Below are 22053 nucleotides of genomic sequence, written 5' to 3'. Positions count from 1 at the left end.
CGTGAGCAGTTTTCCTTTCTTTTTGACCAAGGGGGGGCTGTGTGGTGTTTAAGACAGAACCCTGATCCCAACATCGAGGTGGGGATGGATGATAAGAGAGCCTCCCGAATGGGGTGCTCCAAGGGTCACAGGAACCCATGTTCATCGCGAGCCTTGATAAGTCCTACCATCTATTTTACTCCTATGGCTGTCCCCCGAGCTGTCCCCAAGCTCCTCCCCGGGCTGGCTCAACTCCATCTCTCTCTTGTTTTTGGTTCCTTGGAGTCTGGCTCTGGTGTCCTGCCCTGTTTCTGCTCCTCAGGGCTGACCTCCCGCCCCGTGCACGTGTCCGATGTCTTAGCTGTCCCCAGCCCCCCTCTCACCCGCAGGGCTGGCGGGACACCTGGGAGGGGTGGCATCTGGCTTGTTCCCGCACTGACCTGGGCAGGCTTGGGCCACCAGCTCCACGTTCTGTTCCAGGCTCTAGCCCACGCTGGAAAGTTTCCACGTCCCAAGTTCTCCTCCCAGCTCAGAGGGGAAAGACTGAAAAGTTAGGCTTCTCTCCCATGAGTGTGTTCAAGACGATGTCGACTCAGAAAGCGTCATTATTTTTTTTTGAAAACGGGGAAGGAGAAGTTCAGCAGCATTTCAGCATTTATCTCTGTGCCAGACTGGGGCGCGTGGGGTGGGGTGGGGGGGATGGCACTCTGGAAGCCACAGAACCCCACCCCACTCCAGGTCTGAGAGCTGTAGCCCTGGGCTACTGAGCCCTCCGGCAAGCACCTCCTTCCCTTGGGGACTGCTTCCTTCCCCCAGGGAGATGAGAGCTTGGACTGGATCACTGTGTTTTAGCCCAGCTAAGACTGCAGACCCCTACATCCCTGCGGGGTTTGTTGGAGATGCAGGGGTGAAGGAAAGGGAGAGATTTGGGGAGGCCTGGGGAGCACAGCAAAGCAGGGGGCTGGTGGAGGTGGCCGGGATGTCCCAGGGGCGCAGATCTGCCTTTTCTTCCAAATAGCATTAACTTTGTCTATTACCCACGAAGCTAAGGACAGCTACAGTATACTTGTAATTACAAATTACAATGAAATGAGGTGTCGAGGTCAGTGTGTATCACTTACTGCCTAGCACACACTGACCACGACACCTCATTTCATTTTCATGACTTCCCGACAAGCAAGTGATTCATGTTCCCATTTTACAGATGAGTATACAGGTTAGGTAACTGTCTGAGTGTCATACTCTAACTAGTATTGCCAGCGAGCTGGGACTCAAACCCAGGACTCGTCTGGGTCCTTTCATTCTGGTAGGATTTCTGAGAGTCAGGTGAGGAAGCCGAGAACACAGAGATAAAGGAAAACCCAGCTGCAACCCTGGAGATCGTCATTCAGTGCCTGTTCTAAATGCCATAACAAGGTAGCCATAGAAGGCTGTGGGAGTTCCCAACAGGGTTTGGGGACAACCCAAAGAGGCTTCCTGGAAGAAAGGGCATTTAAATTGCAAGTAGAAAGAGAAGGATTTCAATGGTGGAGAGGGAATTCTAGGCAGATAGCCCAGCTTTTGCGGAATGCGAGGTGGGGAGGTTGTGGGAGGCGGGTGTGGTTTGGCCACATGTGGTTCATTGTATATTTGGGCTGGAACGTGGTGTTGGCAGAAAGCTAGATTAAGGCCCTATTGATGTTAGCATTGAATGCCAGGATAAGGAGCTAGGAACAAGGCAATGGAGAGGGGACAGGAGATCTGACAGCAAACTTTGCAACTTTAAGGAAAAAAAAAGTGGACAAAGGGACAGGGAGGGGGACAGGTGCTGACAATATGGAACCACAGGGAGTGCAAATAGGGCTAAGAAAACTTGAAAATATTACGAAGGTTTTCGTTTTGATTTTGGGATGCAGCTGAATGTCCTTATCCCAGAAATCCGAGCAAACCTCCACACACAGGGCTGAAGATCAATGAGCAACCCCTTTCAAACTTGCTCAGATTTCCTACCAGCAAAACCTTACCAGGCAACTCTGAGAGCACACTGGGCTTCTCAGCCGATGCAGAGCCACTGAAACTGTTTATTCATGAGGGAAGAATTGGGTGCCCCGTGGTCCCTGGGCGGAGGGAGCCAGCTCATCTAGAAATGACTCATCCTTGGCCTCCCCTGGCCACGTGATACCTTCATTTTCAGTAATAGCCATTTGCACCGCTCATTTGCCTCGTGTCACCTGCAAACGTCCCAGTTCCCGTTGCCTTGTTGACCTGGATGCAGTCTTGGGTCCCAAGGCCGCCTCGGCCACACTCCCACTGAGCGACCTTGGCAAGTCCCTGTCTCTCCCTGCTTGGCTGTGTCCTCACCGCACCCCGCTCAAGGTCGTGCTGGGTCAGCGCTTCTGGGAACAGTCACCCCATTCCCCCCTGGAAGGCAGTTCGTCAGTGGATATTCCTTGAAGTTGACTCACTTTTAAAACACACCAATTGATGTCAATTTACCATTTCTGTAAGCGATGCATCATTTGCTATAAATGGACATCGAAGTTAGCTATGAAAATCCCAAGTGTTCACCCTCATATTACCTCTGATCGTTACGCCTGCTGGTGGCCCGAGGGCACCCTCCATGGGGAGGCCTGTCCCCTGCTTACCGGAAACACCTGGGAAACTTACTAAAATGTGGACTCTGACTTGGTAGGTCAGGGGCAGAGCCTGAGACTCTGCATTTCTAACATGCTCCCAGGAGATGCCAATGTTGGTCCAGACACCCCACTTTGACTAAGAAGCTCCTTGGAGTTTCCCCGCCCTCACCTTCCAGGGAAGGGCAAAAATTTCAATAGAAACAAAACAGCAAATCCTTTTGCAAACAATCTTAGAGAAAGATTTTATTTATTTATTTATTTATTTATTTATTTATTATTTAGAGACCACAGGACTTGGGGAAGGGCAAAGGGAGAAAGAGAATCTTAAGCAGACCCAGGGCTGAACCCCGCGCAGGGCTCGATCTCATGTCCCTGAATCATGCCCGGAGCTGAAATCAATGGGCGCTCAACCAACTGAGCCACCCAGGTGCCCCCGACCCTCGCAAACATTTGAAGTGAACGGCAGAGACCCATATCCAAACTTAGAAACAGAGGCTTAATAGAAGAAGAAAATTCAGGACAGCTGTTACCTCTTTTTTTGTTTTTCTTCTGAATATACATTTACATTACCTTTAGTTTAGGTACTGAGAGCTTTTGTTGTCTCTGCTTTGAGCCTCAGTGATTAAACAAAGCCTTAAGTCTCTTCAAAGCCACTCCCTTCGTGCCCTGATTTAAAGACGGGAACATGGAGAGCCATTCCAGCTGGGACCTTGGTCATCAGTCATGGTGGCCTGACCCGGAGCCTGGGCCGGGCTCTTGCGGAGAGGCAGAACCCCACCGCTCTGGCGAGCTGAACTGGTCCGGGATTTCCCTTGCGGACTCCTGCCACCCTCAGTGTCAGAGCCACGCCTCCACTGACTCACTGTGGCTTTGTGTGTTCGTGTCGTGTGTTCCCGGTGGGGGGGTCATATGCTCTAGTAGTAGACGGTGGGGGGTGACCGGAGCCGGGAGGGGAGTGAGGCTGGTCCTCGGGGATACACACAGGGCTGAGGCCATGGCAGTCCCTTGAGCCCAGGACATGGACTCCTGTCCTGTCTTCGTGGGAGGTGAGAAGGGAGCAGCTCATGGGGCTCTGTGGTGGCCCTGATGGACTACTCTTGGGCTCAGGGTGAGGAACAGGCTGGAACTGAATACTAACGCGTGCCTCTCCCACCCCCAGCGTTAGTCACATAGTCCTTCCCTATGCAGCTGCCGGCAGGTCACCGAGGGCCTGCCATGCGGCAATTCCTGGCCACCCCACTCCAGCTCAGTGCAATCTGTGCTGTACGTCCAGGGTGTCTGGGGAGCCCTGAGGGAGGACAACCACTCCCCGCCCTCACCTTCCAGGGACTAAAGGGGGATCAGGGAGAATTGCTAAAGGCGCATGAAGGCTCTGTGCCGAATGGAGGCCTGACCCAGGACATCAGGGCGGCGTTTTCCCTGAGCACAGCGAGGGGATTGGGAAGACCTCTCCCTTGCTCCAAGTCCCAGGCCAATCCCCAAACTCAGGCCTCCCTCTGATATTGCAGTATCTTGTTCCAAATGTGTCCTGTCTCTCACTCTCATATAGCCGGTCCCGGACGGCTGGAGAACACAGCGCAGATTCTATCTATCCTAAAAGGCACACAGGGAAGGGTTACCTTTTTTTCATTCCTGAGGCTATGAACAAAGACAAGTGTTCATCTATAAAGAAGAGAATACAATTTTCTCCCGAATCAGGCCATTCTCTCTCTCTCTCTCTTTTTAACAGTAGATGTTCAAGTCTTATTTTTTTTTTATTTAATTTTATTTTTTCAGTGTTCCAAGATTCATTGTTTGTGTACCACACCCAGTGCTCCGTGCAATACATGCCCTCCTTAATACCAGGCTCACCCAACCCCCCACCCCCCTCACCTTCAGGCCATTCTCTTAACAGCCTGCTGTGGCTCCCTATTGCTTGTAAAATGAAGTCAAAAGGTCCTAAAACCTGTAAGAGGCTGATTCAGGATTTGAATCTATCCCTGTCTGGTTCCAGATCCCAAGTGTGTCCCTTTCCCCAGGGTAGGGGGGAAGACTGCATCTTTGGGGATCAGAAATGTATAGCTACCCTCTGAACTTGGCAGTGGAACAGCTGTGTCAGAGAGTAGATTCCCAATGACTTAGAGCCATGGAGCATCCAGGAATTTACATCCTGCTTCAAGGAGGAGAGAAGAAGGGAAGAAGAAGCCAGGAGGGGAAGCAACAGAAATCACAAGACCTCAATGCTTAGTGCGAGCCTTGTAAAGCCTGTCAGTCCCCCCAGAGCTTGGACATCACGATGATGGCTACCGTATTGAGTTGCTAGACTGTGCCAAGTGGTTGACGTGGATTTTGTCACTTCAGTTCGCCAACAACCCTGTAAGGTGGGTTTTGCTTATTCTGGTGTTCAGATACCAGAACTGCATAATTAAAAACTGACCTGTTTAGGGTTCAAGTTCATGTTTTCCTGCCAGGACCTGCTGCCTATCTTATTTAAAGCTTAGAAGAACCCTGGGAGGTAGACATAATCAGTCTAATTTTGCAGATGCTCAAAATAGGGCTCAGGGAAGTTAAGTGACTTTGTCCAGTAGGTCAGTGGCTGAGCCAAGGCCAAAGGCCATTCACCACACACTGACCAGGATTTTCCCTTTGTATGACATTGGCTATTCAGGTTTATATGGCTTGTGTGCTTTCTGAAGGCCTTGCCCTTTGGGGGGATATCAGGGTGAGGGGGCATTGAGAGGCCAGGGTCTCAGCCTGGTTCTACCAATGGCTGCCTATATGACTGCCACAAGCTTTCTCTCCCTGGGCCAGGGTTATCTTTGAAGTTCCTTCCAGCACTAGAATTAAACTCTTTCTTTACACTAAAAATATAATACATAGTTGTTGTGAACATGTTCAATAATATAGAAAGCATACAACATGAGTGGGGGAGGGGCAGTGGCTGGGCAGAAGGAGAGAGAGAGAGAGAGAATCTCAAGCCAACTTCCCACTGGGCACGGAGTCTGACATGGAGCTTGATCTCATGACCCATGAGATTATGACCTGAGCTGAAATCAAGAGTCAGACACTTAACCAAGTGAACCACCCAGGCACCTCTACTATAGTCTTATAACATAATATATCTCGGACACATGTCCTCATCAATAAGTCTTTCCCCACCTTTAAAAATGATGAAGAGGGAGCCTCTCTGTACTTGCTAGTTGGGATGTGGCCCAATTCACGAATCACTTAATATAATCAATTAGCTCTTCAATATATAAATAAATAAAAATGACAAATAGTTTTGTTGCAACATGGATACGTGTAACTCATTGTGGCATTTACATCATTTCTACGCTTTTTTTTTTTTTTTTTTTGCTATTACAAACCATGCTGAAATAAATATCTTGGTGCATATACCCTAACTCACATGTACATATATTTCTTTAACATGAATTCTTAGAACTAGAATTGCCAGATCAAAGGAGACACACACTCAAAATTTTGAAGGGTGCTGCCAAGGTCACTCCCCTAAGAGGCCAATGGATCTTGTTCTTCATGGTATAGGGGAGCATCCTGGGGGTGTTTGCATTCACCCCACCTGAGCCTGGAGTAGAGATATAGATATTCTGACAGCCATATTGCAAATGAGACAATAGAAGCTCAGAGGGGACTGGGAGTGTCTCAGTGTCACACAAGAGCTAGGGCCAGAGCTGGGATCTAAGACCCTATACCCCCAGACCCTGAGATTAAACACTGTGGCCCCAAGATGATGGGTGTGGTGGAAAGAACTCTGACTTTGAGGTTACAACTCCTAAGTCTGGATTCTTGCCATGCAACTTGTCAGCTCTGTGACTTTGGTCAAGATACTGAATCTCTTCCACCTCAGTTTTTCCTCTATGGACACTCTCAAGTAGGGACAGCTGTGAGGAATAAATGAGAATTTGTGTAAAGATCTGGCCCCTAGAAGGTTCTCTCTAGAACCTCGTCCCTTCTGAGGACCTGGGGCCAGGGAATTCTACTGCACTCTAGATCTCTTCTACATTCATCCAAGGTCACTAAGGATTTCCTGCCCAGACATGCACAACTCAAAAAAATTATTGCCGAATATTGAAAAGACTTGCAATTCAGAAATTTATTTTTGTTAATTTAGAAGTGAAAAAAAAATTCTTCTTTGATTCAGCAAGAACTGGAGGTGTGGTGTTGATTGTTAGAGGGACAGCTCAAAGAGACTTTTAATTGTTTCTCATACATTTACAAAAATGATTTCAGGAGAGGTCAGATGACTCTCAGCTTAAAACAGCTCTGAGACAAATGTGTCTCTCCATGGGGTCACCAGAAGGTCATCGCATTGTTTGTAGCCTCATGGTGTTTTGAGGGTTCGAGGTAATGGAAGAAGTGGCAGATTGTTTTTAAAAACCAGCCACAGTCATCTGCCTTCGTGTATTCCCTCTGGAGACTCTTCTCCCGCACTGACTCAAAGCTTGTCCATGTGACTTGCCTTGGACAACAGAACATTAGCAAATGCAACAGAGACTTGAAAACAACCTAAGCATTACCTCTTGCCTTCTCTTGTAGGCTTGGAGCATTGAGTTCACCATACAAATAAGCCAAGCCTGAGCTAACGTGCTGGAGAGACTGTTTGGGAGTTAAGTGAGGTGCCCCATCTCTCAGCTTATCAATCACACATGAGAAAAGGCTATCATCGCTCATCCAGCTTCAGCCAGACCACTGGCCGACCGCAGATCACCAAGACGGCCCAAACCAATGGGGTCTAGGTCACCCACAGATTGTGAGAAAAAAAATCAATATTTTTATTTTAATCCGTTCCATTTGGGGATGGTTTATTGAACAGTGCGCACAAAAAATGTATTTCAGAACCATGGACAGAGGCACAGGATGTGGGTATCTTTGAGTCTAGCTGTGCATACACTGGCCCCTGGGGTGAGAGTAAGAACACTGGCTCAGGGTACAGAGAGAGACAGAAGTGTAAAAGCAACAACAACAAAAACCAACAACAACACACACACACACACACACAAAAACAAAAAAACCCCCAAAACCCCATGGCAATGATGCAAGTTCTAGTAAATCTTCTCAGACAGCTTTAATTCAGGAAACTCCCAGTCACAGACAAATCAGGATGGTTGGTCGGTCAACAAGTTCAGGACCTGGGGGCCTGGGGTTAGAAGGCTGGGGAGGCAGGGGACTGAGTTACTGGCCTCCTGGCCAAGGCTCGCAGGGAGATGATTTGGGCTCAGTTTTCTAACTGCCTCCTCCACTCTTTGTACATGGTATGGCTTACCCTGATTCCCTGGGGAGAGTCAGACTGTGTTCAGGGAATCTTGAGTCTATAATTTCATATAATATTCTCTTGTTTTTTTGGACAGTGCTTAGACCTTGAAAAATCCTTTCCTAGCCACATATTATGTAATCTGGCTCAGTCCTTAGAGCCATTTCTGAGAAAAGCAGAGAATCCTGATATATTCCATATCCAGTCCCCCTTCCCCTTTTAGTCTCTTGGTGTGTAAGTTAGGGGAGGGGAAGACAGCCAAAAGAACAGCAGGAGTCCAGACTTCTGCATGGCCAATGTCCTACAACTTTCTTTTTTTTTTTTTTTTTTTTTTTTTTTTTTTTTTAGAAACCAAGATTTTTTTTTTTGTTTTTTTTTAGATTTTATTTATTTATTTGACAGAGAGAAATCACAAGTAGATGGAGAGGCAGGCAGAGAGAGAGAGAGAGGGAAGCAGGCTCCCTGCTGAGCAGAGAGCCCGATGCGGGACTCGATCCCAGGACCCCGAGATCATGACCTGAGCCGAAGGCAGCGGCTTAACCCACTGAGCCACCCAGGCGCCCCGTCCTACAACTTTCTAATTAGGTGGGAATTCAACATCCAGGCACATGCCGTGGATTTTCTCACCCTTATGTTAAAATGGGAGGTCAGGACCCCAGCCTTTCAAGCTCTGACTTCCCCTAGGAGTCTCAGAAAGCAGAGGAAAATCAGGACCTTTATTCATTACATGGGGTGCTGTTTGGGGGGTCTCCTAGAGCACCCCCTGTTTTCCTGGTATTCATGCTGGTAGAGCCCCTCAAAATGAGTGTCATGATGGTAATTTCTACTTCTTACCATTCAGGATAGTCTGGGTCCCAGGGGTTGGATGAAGGGGCTGCTGGCTGATTCACACAGATAATGCACACCAGCTTCAGTCCCCCAGGCCAGCTTTCTCCATGAGCTTGGGGGTCACATCTTCTCATTTTTGCCCCCAGGGAGGAAGGGGGTCTTCCTTTATTTCCTTTTGGAAACAATCTCAGAGGAGGCTTCAGGTGGCTTGGTCTGGGTTGGGGGTGCCTTCCTGGGGCCAGGCAAGTGGGAATGCTGTGATGGGAAGTTTCTTTCACAGCTCCATGGTTGGAGTCAAGAGAGAAATGGGCCCCAAAAGTTGGGGGGGTCCTTATCAGAAGAGGAGAGAGATGGAGAGCAGATAAAACAGACGGCACCGCTGCTGGGTTTTCTTCCTTATTTTGGCGGTGAGGAACGGATGCAGAGAACTCCAGCACACTGTCTAGCATTTGATGACCAAGAAGCAGAGGCTGGGATTTGAACCTGGTCATCTGACTTGAAAGTCCACAATCTTTAAACAGTAGTTTCCTACCTACATTCCATACTCCTGTGGTGGCAGGCACAGGGGAGACATCTACGTCTCGTGGTGTTCTTTGTAAGGCAGCCCTGTGCTCGTGGGAATTCTGGACTGGGGATCAGGAGACACAAGCACACGAGTCTTACCTTTCCCCCGCCTTGCTGAGTGACCTTGAGAAAGTCACTTTCCTTCTCTGGGCTTCAGGCTCTTCTCTGCCAAATGGGGTTGGTCACCCCTGAGTCCCTCCCATAGGCATTGAGGGGAACTAATGAGATAATGCTGTGAACAAGCTTTCAAACGCTGAAAAGCCCACACAGATGTGAGGATTATTCCTGTGATCCTAGGCCCCACAGGATTAGCTTAAATTTATGACAACAGGGGGGATGGGGGTTAACAGAAACGTCCAGATGTCTAGCAGCCTTGCTCAAATAGTGCCACACAACCTGCTTTGCAAGGTGGCTCCCTGATTGATGTATTTACGGTGCTGAGCTTCATGCTGGGCTTCCCGGTTCTTCATGAACTCCATCCCACCTCTCTCCCTGCTGTTCTGGGTCAGGGGTCCCTGGGCTCTCTTTATGACAGGGTGCTACCCTGGCCACGTAGTTTGGCTCTCCTCCTCTTGCTTGCTCCCTGAGATTGAGAAGTGAGGGTGCTGAACCGCTTCTTTCCGGGACAACTGCATGCATGTTTACTGATTGTTTCCTGGGGGAGGAAGCACAGTCTGCTGGAACCCGGAAAGGACCAGAAGCCGCTATCTAATTCCGTAGGAGGCCAGTCACATGACAAGAGGACTCTTGGCAGAAACTCTTCGAAATCGCTGTATAACGTGAGGCTAAGCAATTTTGTTTTTATGCTGTGAGACCTCTCTGGGCCTTTAATACACTAATGAGTTTTGCTCATCATCAAGAAGGGGATTCAGCAGCCACATTTCCCAATATATATATTTTTTGGCCAGACATTGCCCCCAACTCCACACCGGCAGAGCATCTATGGGACTGGTGTCCTGCTGAACACACTTTGGGAAAAAGCGTGACCCTCGTGCCCTCATTTCATAGAGAAGAACAGGAAGGCCCAGACAGGGCAAGTCAGGAGGAGGAGGTACCCCATCCCCTCTGTCCTGTCCACTGTCCCAGGGCTCTTTCCACTGCACCACCCTACTGCCACCCACCCAGAAAACTCTAACTGCCTCCAAGATGGTCCAAGCTATTTTCCAATTTAGAGGTGCCACCGAGCCCCTAGGAAAGCAGAAACAAGTTCTTTCTTGGTAAAATACCCAGGGTAAGAGAGACTGTGAATATGAGTGTGATGGGGAATGCTGGGGGTGCAGAGAACCTTTGGTTTTAAAGTTCACTGAGGACCAGACGAGAGGAAGCAGAATAAGAAGACCTCCGTGTGGAAACCAAGTGCTGCTCATGGGCCACGGGTTGCCAGGGCTGTTCGTTAGCAGCTACTCTGAGAGAGCCTGGAGGGTCCTCTGGGAAACATGGCCCAGGCAGCACAGTCAAGCTCAAGGGCAATCCGGGAGCTGTCCGGCGTGTGTTCTCAGGCTTCGGTGAGTGCGCCTGGTGGGGAGGGGGCTGCGATTTGCAGTCAGGAGGCTGATGACAATCACAACGACCATTACCCATTACGGAAGGCCTGCTGGGCCCCAGGTACTGTGCTGGCAGCTTCGTACACTTCTGTTCATCTACTTCTCACACCAGCTCTGTAACGACGGCACTGTTGCCGCCACTACAAGATTGCAGGGGAAGGAAACAAGCCAGGAAAGGTGAAAGGAGCTTGTTCAAGGTTGTAGGGCTCGAAAGTGGTAGAGCCAGTAAGGTTATCTCCCCAGCAGGCTGACTGCAGAACTCACAGTTTCAAACCACAAGGCTCTGGGCTATTAGAGAGTTTTAGGAATTGCTGCTCTGATCGGCTATGAGATCCATGGAGATGCTTATGAAATCAGAATTTTGGTCCTCCTCAGTCCTTTGCTCTACTCCACGATAACTAATAAAGGGCAGGTCCAGGTAGGACAACAGACTGGCCAAGGTCAACAACGTTTGGCCGCCCTAGAGGAATGGAATGGAACTTCCTGGAGGCGGAAGTGGGAACAGTGGGAAGTTGTCCCCTTCCCCAAGGCAGCCCTGAGCCCAGCGTGACTCCCCTCCCCCAGCCCAGCTGGCAGCTTAGACCCAGTGCTTAGTGAATTCTGTGCCAAACACCCAAGTCACACTGCCTCCCATATGCTGAAGAATGGGACTGACCCCTCACAGCCACATCACCCCCCCCCCAGCCATGCCCATCTGTTGATCCAACTTGAAGAAGAAAAAGAAGAAAAAAAAATGTTAGCCACAGCTGAAATACTTTAAAATGGTTTTTGAGATCAAATAACTTTCTCGAATCATCACAAATTATTATGATTCCCTACATCAGTACCCTTTACCCATTAAGAGTCTTTCCAATTCAATACACAGGATTGGAGGCCTGTCCATGCCCATGTCCCTCCCCCACTCTGCAGAGGACTGGGCTGCTTTCAATACCGTGTGTATTAAGCAGTGCAGGTTGATGGATCTTTAAGCTTGCTGAACACATGTTGAGAGAAATAAAACCAATTTTATTTAGGAAACCAAGGGCCCACTCAGCTTGAAATTAGCTCTTCGGGTAATCTCGCTCCTTGTTCTGATCAAGCAAGCCATGCAGACTTCACTTAGTAGCCCTGGAAGGCCCCAGACTCATGGGGTCTGAGGTGGGAGAGGGGGAGAGAGCCCTCCCTGGGGATCCCCGTCCCAAATCCTTTTGATTCTCCCTTTTTAGCACAGAAAGCAGCTCCTATTCAGGCTGCTTATGGATCAAAGCTAATCTGGGTGTAATTCCCCGCCCAGCTCATTGCACCCTTAGCAACACATAAATACAGATTAAAGGGTTATATAAATGCAATTTTCTAATTAATCAGTGCAAATCCAGCTACTGCAAGGGACATAGATTTTAGCTTTTATGGGAAGGGTTTCTTCTTGGAGTTCAGTTTACAAAACACAAGTCCTGTTCCTGTGATTTCTAATGCTAGTGGTCATGGGGTGGCTGAGAGGGCCAACAATTCCCAGAATGTCCCCAGAGCAGGCCCCAAATCCTCAAAGGTCTCAAGAGGGGACTTTAAACCCTGGACAATGCACAACTTTGTGTGGGATGGAAAGAGCCTGGGCTTGGGGCCAGTTGGTTCAGGTTCAATGTTGGCTTGATAGGCTGTGTGCACTAGAATGTGTTACTTACCCTCTCTGAGCCCCAGTGTTCTCTTTCTTAAAAAGATCTGCCTCCTAGGGTTGCTACGGAGATTAAAAGCTATGTTTGAAAGTGCTTGGTGAATTGCTACCTGCTGGTGTTTGCAGTTGAGCACATTCTAGAAGGTGTAGTATGGAAGGAGACAGCTCCCGAATCCCAGGACTGAGCCGCTCTACCTGGTTCTGGCAGAATTCTGTGGTTTCAGAATTGGCGTGCCAATGGAGTTGATGAATCCAGGAGGGGCATGGTCTTCATGGAGTTCCCACCCCCCTTTCCTTCTTGCCCGTCCCCCTACCCAAACTGCCCCAAAGGTCTGAATAGGCAACTCAAGTGTCTGACCCATCATATGCAAGGTCAGCAAGAAAGCACATTTTACTGTGATGTGCATAATGGTGTGGATGGGCCAGGTGTACTTTGTCTCACTGTGTCCTCCGTGGTAAATTTACATGTGGATACTGATTTTATCTTCTTCTTTTTTTTTTTTTTTTATTTGGAGGAAGAAACTAAGACTTTTTTTTTTTTCTATCTTTTTTTTAAGGTTTTATTAGCTGATGCGGGACTCGGACTCAGGACTTTGGGAATCATGACCTGAACCAAAGGCAGATGCCTAACTCACTGAGCCATCCAGGTGTCCTGGAAACTAAGACTTTAAAGAGGCCCAATCATTCGCCATCTACAGTAGAGCCCTTCTTAGACTGACGGCCATTGTCCTTCCTCTTTGCTGCTCTGATGCTCTCCCCAGGCTGTGTGCACGTGTGCGTGTGTGTGCCCGTGTGTGTTCAGTTCCCAGGCAGGGCCCTCCAGCACTCAGCTAGCCATGCTGCCTGGGGCCACCAGCACCTGGCAAGCCCACGTGCCTGCCTGCTTGCCGAGGAAACTTGCCCGAGAAGGAGCCACAGGAAGAAGTCCCACAGGGACAAGGGGAAAGGATACATCTGAGAATATTTTCCAAGTTGAAAGATTTTAGTGATTTCATACCTGTGACCTGCTACCAGTGAGGTTCACCTACATGGCAGGCTGGATGGAGGGTCCCGGCGCTCATGTTTTCAGCAGTGATAGACCGAATGCAACATTTGATGCAGACTTGGAACTCCACGGGAATCAGATGGCTGCTTTCCTCGCCATCATTCTCTAATTTGTCTTAGGCACCTCTGCATCGTCTATAACTCTGGGCAACCCCTGGGCATCTCTGGTCCTCAGTATCCCCGCTGGAAAAAAGCAAAACAAAACAAAACGCCTAAACCTAACCTCGCCAGCAGGTTCTCCTGAAAGTCAAATAAGAAAATACAGGAGAACTTGCTTTCGGACAAACCCTGGGATTGGTAGGGGTGGGTCTGAGATAAAGGAGCTCAGAGACAATTCTGTGTGTCCGCCACCCTCTGTCCCATCAGAGATGCCAGGGCTGGGGTGGCCCAGGGCTCCCCAGGAACCAGCGAGCGCTGTCACTTTAAAAGCGGAGTGAAGTGTTCATTAGCTGGGCTATTTTTTCAGGTGTGTTCTAATTGTACTAATTAACTCTAAGGTAGATTTTAGCACTCCAGCCTCCATCGCTGCCTTCAAATGCCAAAACAAATCTTGCCATAATTACCAGCAATCCTTTTCATTACCGGCTGCCTAATTATCCTATTAATAGCACACCCTAAGAGACAGTATTTGCTTGGCAGGCAAATATTTGTTTTTAAATGAGCAAACACAAAGACAAACTGCTCTGTTTGCAGAAGGGTTCCAACATGCAAAATGGTTTATATTCATGGAAAAAATAATAATCCAAGTAAAACCAAATGCTTAATCCAGTTGAAGCATTTGAACATTAAAAATATTCTTTTTTCTTTTTCCCCCTGGTTCTGGCTCCAGTCCTTCTTTGCTGAGGGTTTGGGTGCTAGAAGGATTCTTAAAGACACTGCTGTGATAGGAAGTTGGAGGTCTTACTGGGCTGGGGCTGAGCGCAGTCAAAGAAGGGACGATAGGGGCACCTGGGTGGCTCAGTGGGTTAAAGCCTCTGCTTTCAGCTCAGGTCATGATCCCAGGGTCCTGGGATGGAGCCCCACATCTGGCTCTCTGCTCAGCAGGGAGCCTGCTTCCTCCTCTCTCTCTGCCTGCCTCTCTGCCTACTTGTGATCTCTCTCTGTCAAATAAATAAATAAAATCTTTAAAAAAAAAAAAGAAAAGAAAAGGAAGGGACGATAGAAGAACTCAGTGAGAGGAATAAGGCAACATCAGAGATGGAAGGAAAACTAGGGACTCTTTGGGCTCGGGACTCCCAGACCTGGCTGACCATCTGAGGCATCTGGGAAGGGACTGGTCAAAATGCAGTTTCCCAGGCCTGCCAATTTCTTTTCTTTTCCTTTCTTTTCTGTTTCTGTTTGGGTTTGTTTTTACGAAGGTCCCTAGGAGATTTTCACGTGTGTCCGGGTTTGGGGCTCGACGGTCTCCTCTACCTGCTCCCTTCACAAGAGAGGAAATGCATAACCAGGGAGGCACCTTGGGTACAGAGCCTAGAGGAGAACCAGGTCAGCCTGGAGGGTTAAAATATCCTTAATTCAACTTCTCTACTTAATTAATTTTCCTTTATTAAGAAAAACAACCAGGGCCACTGGGGGATGGCTCAGTCGTTAAGCGTCTGCCTTCAGCTTAGGTCATGATCTTGGGGTCCTGGGATGGGGACCCACATCGGGCTCTCTGCTTGTGGGGGCACCTGCTTCTCCCTCTCCCTGCCTCTTGGCCCCTCCCCCTGCTTGTGCTCTCTCTGTCTTTGTCTCCAGTACATAAATAAACTCTTCTAAAAAAAAAGGGGGGGGGGGAAAACAACGACCATTTGTGCTGAATTTGAGCCAAGGAGAGGTGTATTATTAAAGCAAAAATAAAAACACCAGCCTCTCCAGCCCAGCCCAATTCCTCCCCACCTCCCACATCATGCTAGGGCATGTTTGCTTTTCCTTCCCTTTCTTTCTCTCTTTCTTTTTATTTATTTTAGTTTTTATTTTCTTTATTTATTTGACACAGAGAGAAAGAGAGAGCACAAGCAGGAGGAGTGAGAGAGGGAGAAGCAGGCTTCCTGCAGAGCAGGGTACCCGATATGGGACTTAGATCCTGGGACTCCAGGACCACGACCTGAGCTGAAGGTAGATGCTTAACTGACTGAGCCACCCACGTGCCCCAGCTTCCTTCTGACAAGAAGGGAAGACCACACTCCCCATAAGCTTGAACTATATGAGCTTGCTGCTTTGTAACCTACGGTGGCGATTTCCTCAAGTCCAGGTCAAGCTACTCACTATTCTACATTTGTGGCTGTGTTCTCTTACACATCGGCATTCTTATCTGTAAAGGCTGTTCCTAATGTAACCAGTCTCTGCAGAGGGACTGTCCAGTGACTTCCGCCCCCCACCCCCCACCCCCTGCATACAGACAATGGAGGCAGGGCTGCGTTTGCCGCGGGCCCCTTCCCCGAACCGCTGGCTTGCCCCTCCAGGCTGACTTCAAGTTCTGGGAGGCCTCCTGACTTGTCCATATCACCTGCATGGACGTCCTTGCTCTTAAAAGGCTCTCATTCCCACCCACCCTCTTTTCTATTTGACTAGAGAGTCAGGGTGTTGTCAGTGCCGTGCACTCCCTGCCCTCCTGGCTCTAATAGTCAAGATACATCTCTGACTACCACCCTCCCCCTCAGAAGTCCTCGTGGGCTCCCTACAAGCTCACAAACACAGTCCTGCTGGGACAGGCATAGCTGTCTACCAATAGGCCCCCTCCGGCTCTCCTGCTTTGCTTCTGACCCTCTGTGACATTACGCTTTGGGCCCGGAATGCCTGCCCAGCACAGTACAGATCCGTGATTGTTTTCTCTTGGTCCCCACAAGACCCAATTCTTCAGATGTCAAAGGCACCAACTCTGTGGAGTAGCTTCAGGGTAGATGACACCTCCGTGTAGCCTACCCCTCTGGGAGCAGCTGGCGCAGAGCAGGGGCTAATTCAGCCCTAGCTGGTATTCCTGTTCTTAGAGATGATTTTGTTTGGCTGGATTTTCCATTTATTTTTAAGTGATAGAAGACAAGAATCATTATGAACAGTTTGATAAAGGAAAATAATTACTCCTAATCTCTTGATACACATTATTATCTTTGTGTATTGCTTTCTAGTCTTTAAATATGTTTATTGTGATAAAAGACATAAAACATAAAATCTACCATCTTAACCACTCCTAAGTGCGTAGTTCGGTGGTATCAAGAATCGTGATGCTGAACAACCACCACCACCACCCATCTCCGTAACTCTTTTTATCTTATAAACCGGAGACTCTATACCCATGAAAGAGTAACTGCATCACCCCTCACCCATCTCCAGCCTCTGGAGACCACCCTTCTACTTTATGTCCCTACAAATGTGCTATGCAGAAGATCTCATACAAGGGGAGCCAGGCAGCATCTGTCCCTTGGGGCCTGGTTTATTTCACTTAGCATCGAATTCATAAACATCGTCCATGTCATGTCATAGAGCCGACTTGAACAGTCCGGCTGTTGGTTTGAGACAGATCTTCTTTACCGGGTTAGAAAGATAACTTTCTAGTCTTAATCTTCTTGGAAATTTTAAATTAAGGGTAGGTTTGAATTCATTGAGTAAGTGCTAGCAAACCTCAAGTAGATTTTTAAAAAATTTGACACTGAAATGCTGGGTTACATCATGACACCTGTCTATGTGAGTTGACTCCCTTGTCCCTGATGTCAACCCTAGTAGATCTTGGGGAACTGTTCTTCTAGTAGACCAAATGCCATGGCCTGTGCCTGGAAGTTTTACCTCTATATTCACCTTTTAGATGTGTTACTGTAATCAGAACTTAATAATCCGGGTTATCTTTTTCGGGTATTAAATATATAATATAAACCATATAAATATAGATATATATTAATTATCTAAGTTTATAAATTTATTTATTTATTTGACAGACAGAGATCATAAGTAGGCAGAGAGGCAGGCAGGGGTAGGGGGGAACAGGCTCCCTGTGGAGCAGAGAGCCCAATGCTTGATCCCAGGGCCCTGAGATCATGACATGAGCTAAAGGCAAAGGCTTTAACCCACTGAGCCACCCAGGTGTCCCAAAATTTATAAATAAATTTATATATATATTTACATATATTTATAAATTAAAAATATGTCTGTAATAAATATATATCTATATCCTCTGTGAATTGTTTCTTCCTTTTGCATTAATTTGCACAATTATATTTTAATATTGTAATTGATTTTTTGTGCTATTATCTTCCTTTTCTTGAGTTCTCCATTTTGGCTCATCTCCAAGATGATTAAGCATAACTTGAAAAAATTTTTTTCCAGGAGAGACATCTGGGTGATTTATTTCCTGAGGTTTTCATGTCTGTAACAGTCTTTATGTTGACCTCTCAGATTAAAACAAATCAGTTGGATAGGGAATTCATGGGCTTCACTTTTCCCCCTCCAGATCCTTAAAAAAAAAAAAGTTCCCTTTTTGTCTGGAGTACGGTGCCATCAAGCAATTTGAGGTGAACCTGTTTATTTATTTTTTTTTTTTCATCTTGAATGCTCCAAAGGCATGTTTTCATTTCTAAAGTTTCAAAGTTTCTCTAAGATAAGTCTTTGTTCATTAGGTATCACTACCAACAGCCAGACTATCCAAATCAGGTCTACGATACGACGTGGGGGTGTTTAAGGATGTGATGGTAAGTGAAGGAAGCCAGGCCCCAAGAAACAGTGAAAAGCCAAAGGTTTTTTCTGTCTTGAGATTAAGTATTGACTTTATTTCATTTGCTCAGTTTTCTTCTTCAAGGCGTATCTTACAAGGAATGGGTAAAATCTCTGTCTAGGAGTGCAGGTATAAACCTCTAGACCCCTTTAAAAAAAAAAGAATTTTAACTGAAGTGTTAAAATTTTACTTATTTGCTTTTTAAGTTATGTACAGTAAAATGAAGTCTCTGGTGTATATAGCTTGATGAATTTCGACAAAGGCTTAGCCATGTAACTGCCACCACAGTCCAGAGACTAAATATTTCTGTCACTCCCCGAGAATTCCCTCAGGATGATCCTTGTAGCCAACCCCACCAGCAGCTCGTGGCAACCACTGATCTGCTTGCTGTCCTCCTGGTGATTTTTAGAAAGAATTACTCATTTTACTTCTGAAATTATCATACACAAACATTGCCTTTTCTTTCTTTCGGTGTCCAGCATGGGTCTATGAATTTTTGTGCACATGAGGTTCCTGTGACCACCACAGTCCAGAACACTGTCTGATTCCGTCTCCCCCAAAGGACTCCTCACAGGGTCACCACTGCCCCAATTTCTTCTCCCTCAAATGTCATATAAATAGAGTCATACAGTAGGTCACCTTTGGAGACTGGCTTCTCTCACTTCACATCATGTCTTTGAGGTCCCTCCAAGTCTTTCTTTATACCAGTAATTTGGTCCCAGACCAACGAGGAGCGTCCCTTTGTTTGGATGGGTCACACTTTCGTTGTCCGTTCATCATTCAGTTTTTAGGGTCTTGTGAGCACGTGCCAAGAGCTTCTGATTGTGGGGTGTCTTCTCTGACCTGCCACCCCCCACTCAGTGCAGCCCGGGGGGCCTGTTCCACGCCCCTTCCCCTAACCTCGCCACCCCCTTCCCACTACCTCCTCACCCCACTAGGCCAAGTGCCGTCCTCTGGGTGTCCTGAAGTAGAGGTGTGGGTGGGGTGGGGGGCTGCCTGCTACTCTGGTCAGTGTGGCCCAGTGCCCGATGACACACAGTCGTTGGGGTGAGCCAAGGGCTCTTCTGACTTTCCTTCTAACTCTGAACTTTTCTGATTTGGGGGCCCCCTGTCTGTCTGTCAGTCCGGCCCTGTAGACTTGGCAGCCAGGACAAACTCCCCAACTTGGGCCTGTGCCCTCCTCCTCTCAGTATCCAGGGTGACACTTTGTGATCAGTAGAGACATTTTAACTGTGAGTTGAAAAGCCCCCCCCCGCCCGGCATCACTGGCCTGCCCTCAAGTTCACCCACAGCATATGGGTCCCAAATCTTTGCTACTTTATCTCTGTTGGCTCTTTCCTCACCAGCAGAGAGGGGCCAGTATGAGCCGGGTCCAATCTCTCCCATTACTTGAAACACAAACACGAGCAAACACCAGCAACTACAAAAAAAATCAAAATTTCACCCTGAGAACCAGGCCCTCCTTAGACCATTCAGTTACAAAAAAAAAATAAAAAAATAAAAAAAATAAAAAAAAATTTCCTTGAGAGCCCTTTTTATTAAAAGAATATCCTACAATTATTATCCCCACTTTCCCACATGTGTTTATTCTGGCTTTTTCCCAGAAAGTAATTTTTAAAGTTTTAAAGTTTTATGATTTTTATAGCTATCAAAATAATACGTGCTCTTTCTATCAAATGTGTAAAGTTCAAGAAAGAGTAAAGAAGTTGGAAAAAGAAACCCCAATAACAACAGCGAGATTCTTACCCAGAGGCAGCCATGAATAATTTCAGACACATTTATTTCACACTTACTTAAGGATATTTTTCTTTCCCTACATGATACTGTGCTGTATACAATTTGATTATGGGCTTTTTTTCCCCTGAACACTATATCAGGAGCATTTTCCTACAATAATAAAATACTGTTTGAAACATTCTCTTAATGGTCTCATAGAATTTCATCTATGGATATAGAGTGTTTTACCTAATGACTAACTAAATGTTGGACGTTTAGACCATTTCTAGTTTTTCACTGTCGTAAGTAATAGCGTGGCTTTCTTGGCCAATTTAAAAATTGTCCTAGAATCAGGCACCTGGCTGGCTTACTCGGTAGAGCACGTGACTCTTGATCTTGATGTCATGAGTTCCAGCCCCACATTGGGCATAGAGATTACTTAAAATAATGATAATCATCATCATCATCATCATCATCATCCTAAATGGGTTTCTAGAAGGAGGATTATTCCTGAAACAAATACAAACACTAAACAACACACATACAAAAACAAATACAAAAACATGTTGCTAACCTGCTTTCCTGCAGTGTTGGAGCAAGGCACGCCCTGCCTCGGGGCGATTGTGAGCACCCCACCCCCAGGTGACTAGTTGGCCCTGACATCATCCTCAGATCAGTCCTACTAATGCAGGAGGTGGGCTTGGCGTCTTGCAGTTCTATTTTGCCTTCTCCAAGTGCTGCGTGGTAACCCAGGAGGTGGACATGCCCTATTTTATTTAACTATTCTCCTTCTGTTCATCATTTAAGTTGTTCCTAATTTCCCACTGTCCTAACTGGTGTTGCTTTGAATACCCTTGTGCATAAATAATTCATATTGTTGCTTGTATCTTTTGCCCGTATATCCCCAAGGCTCACCCTCAGTTCCCTCAGGTCTCTGCTCCTTGCCACTTCCCCAGCACCTTCGGCTGCTGCCTGCTACTCTGGTCCGAACCCCTCCGCCTGGAACTCCTGACTCCCTCCCCCTGCTTTATTTTTCTTGCAGATTACTCACCTGGCAGGCTGTTGGTCCCTTTGCCATCTGGACCCCACCACACCGTAATGATCGTGATGCCCCTTCACAGAGGCATAGATTTCTATCTGTTATTCTCAAAGTAACACATGTGCAAGAAATCAAATTTATAAATAGAAAAATAGGATGAAGAACACCCAAAACACAACGGCTCCTATTTTGATGTATTTCCTCTGGTCTTTGGTTGTTGTTTTAAGTTCAACATACTTAAAGCCGTACTGTATATATAATTCTGTAAAAGCTTTGTTCAATTAGCAGAGCGCCTTAGGTATCAGACCACAATGTCACGCCATGCGCATGCGCACGCGTGAGCATACACGGCCATTGGTGACGGTCACCCGCTGCAAGCAGGTTTCGGCCCCTGCTACACTGGAAAGTTCACTTCTGACCTCCCAATCTCTAAATCCACTGCCACGATCCAGCCTTCCTCTACCTGATCTCCAGTGCCCTTGAAATGCCTCTTGAAGTGATCACAGTCTTGGGGCACCGTAACCCTACCATCTATTCTTTCTCCTTTCTTTGTTTCAGTCCTAATTGGTGGCATTGTATCCTGCTGTGAAAGGTAACCTTTTCACTTAATATAAATTCAAAGCCCCAGGATTTATCACTTGTTTTTGGATCGATGGGGCTTGAACGAAAGTTTACCGCCCTTAGTGTTTTAGGACAGAAGGTAACATGTTTTGAGGATTCTTCCAGAGAGCACTGGCACACCCCTCTCCCCTCAGAAAATCGTGCATACAGGCTTGCTGACCTCCTACCCTTCCTCTTTCTCCTTCTACTCTCTTTTTGTTGTTGTTTGTTTTTTGACTGATATTTTTCTTTTTTAAATTGTGATAGCATATCCATCAGACTTGGCATTTTATTTTCTTTTATTTTATTTTTAAAGATTTTATTTATTTATTTAACAGAGAGAGATCACAAGTAGGCAGAGAGGCAGGTAGAAAGAGAGAGAGGAGGAAGCAGGCTATCCGCGGAGCGGACAGCCCGATGCGGGGCTCGATCCCAGGACCCTGGGATCATGACCTGAGCCGAAGGCAGAGGCTTTAACCCACTGAGCTACCCAGGCGCCCCAGACTTGGCATTTTAACCAGTTTTAAGTATACAGTTCAGT

The sequence above is a fragment of the Mustela lutreola genome, chromosome 7, assembly GCF_030435805.1.
Source record: "Mustela lutreola isolate mMusLut2 chromosome 7, mMusLut2.pri, whole genome shotgun sequence".
Classification (NCBI taxonomy): domain Eukaryota; kingdom Metazoa; phylum Chordata; class Mammalia; order Carnivora; family Mustelidae; genus Mustela; species Mustela lutreola.
The sequence above is the reverse complement of the archived record's forward strand: the minus strand, read 5'-3'. Positions refer to the sequence as shown.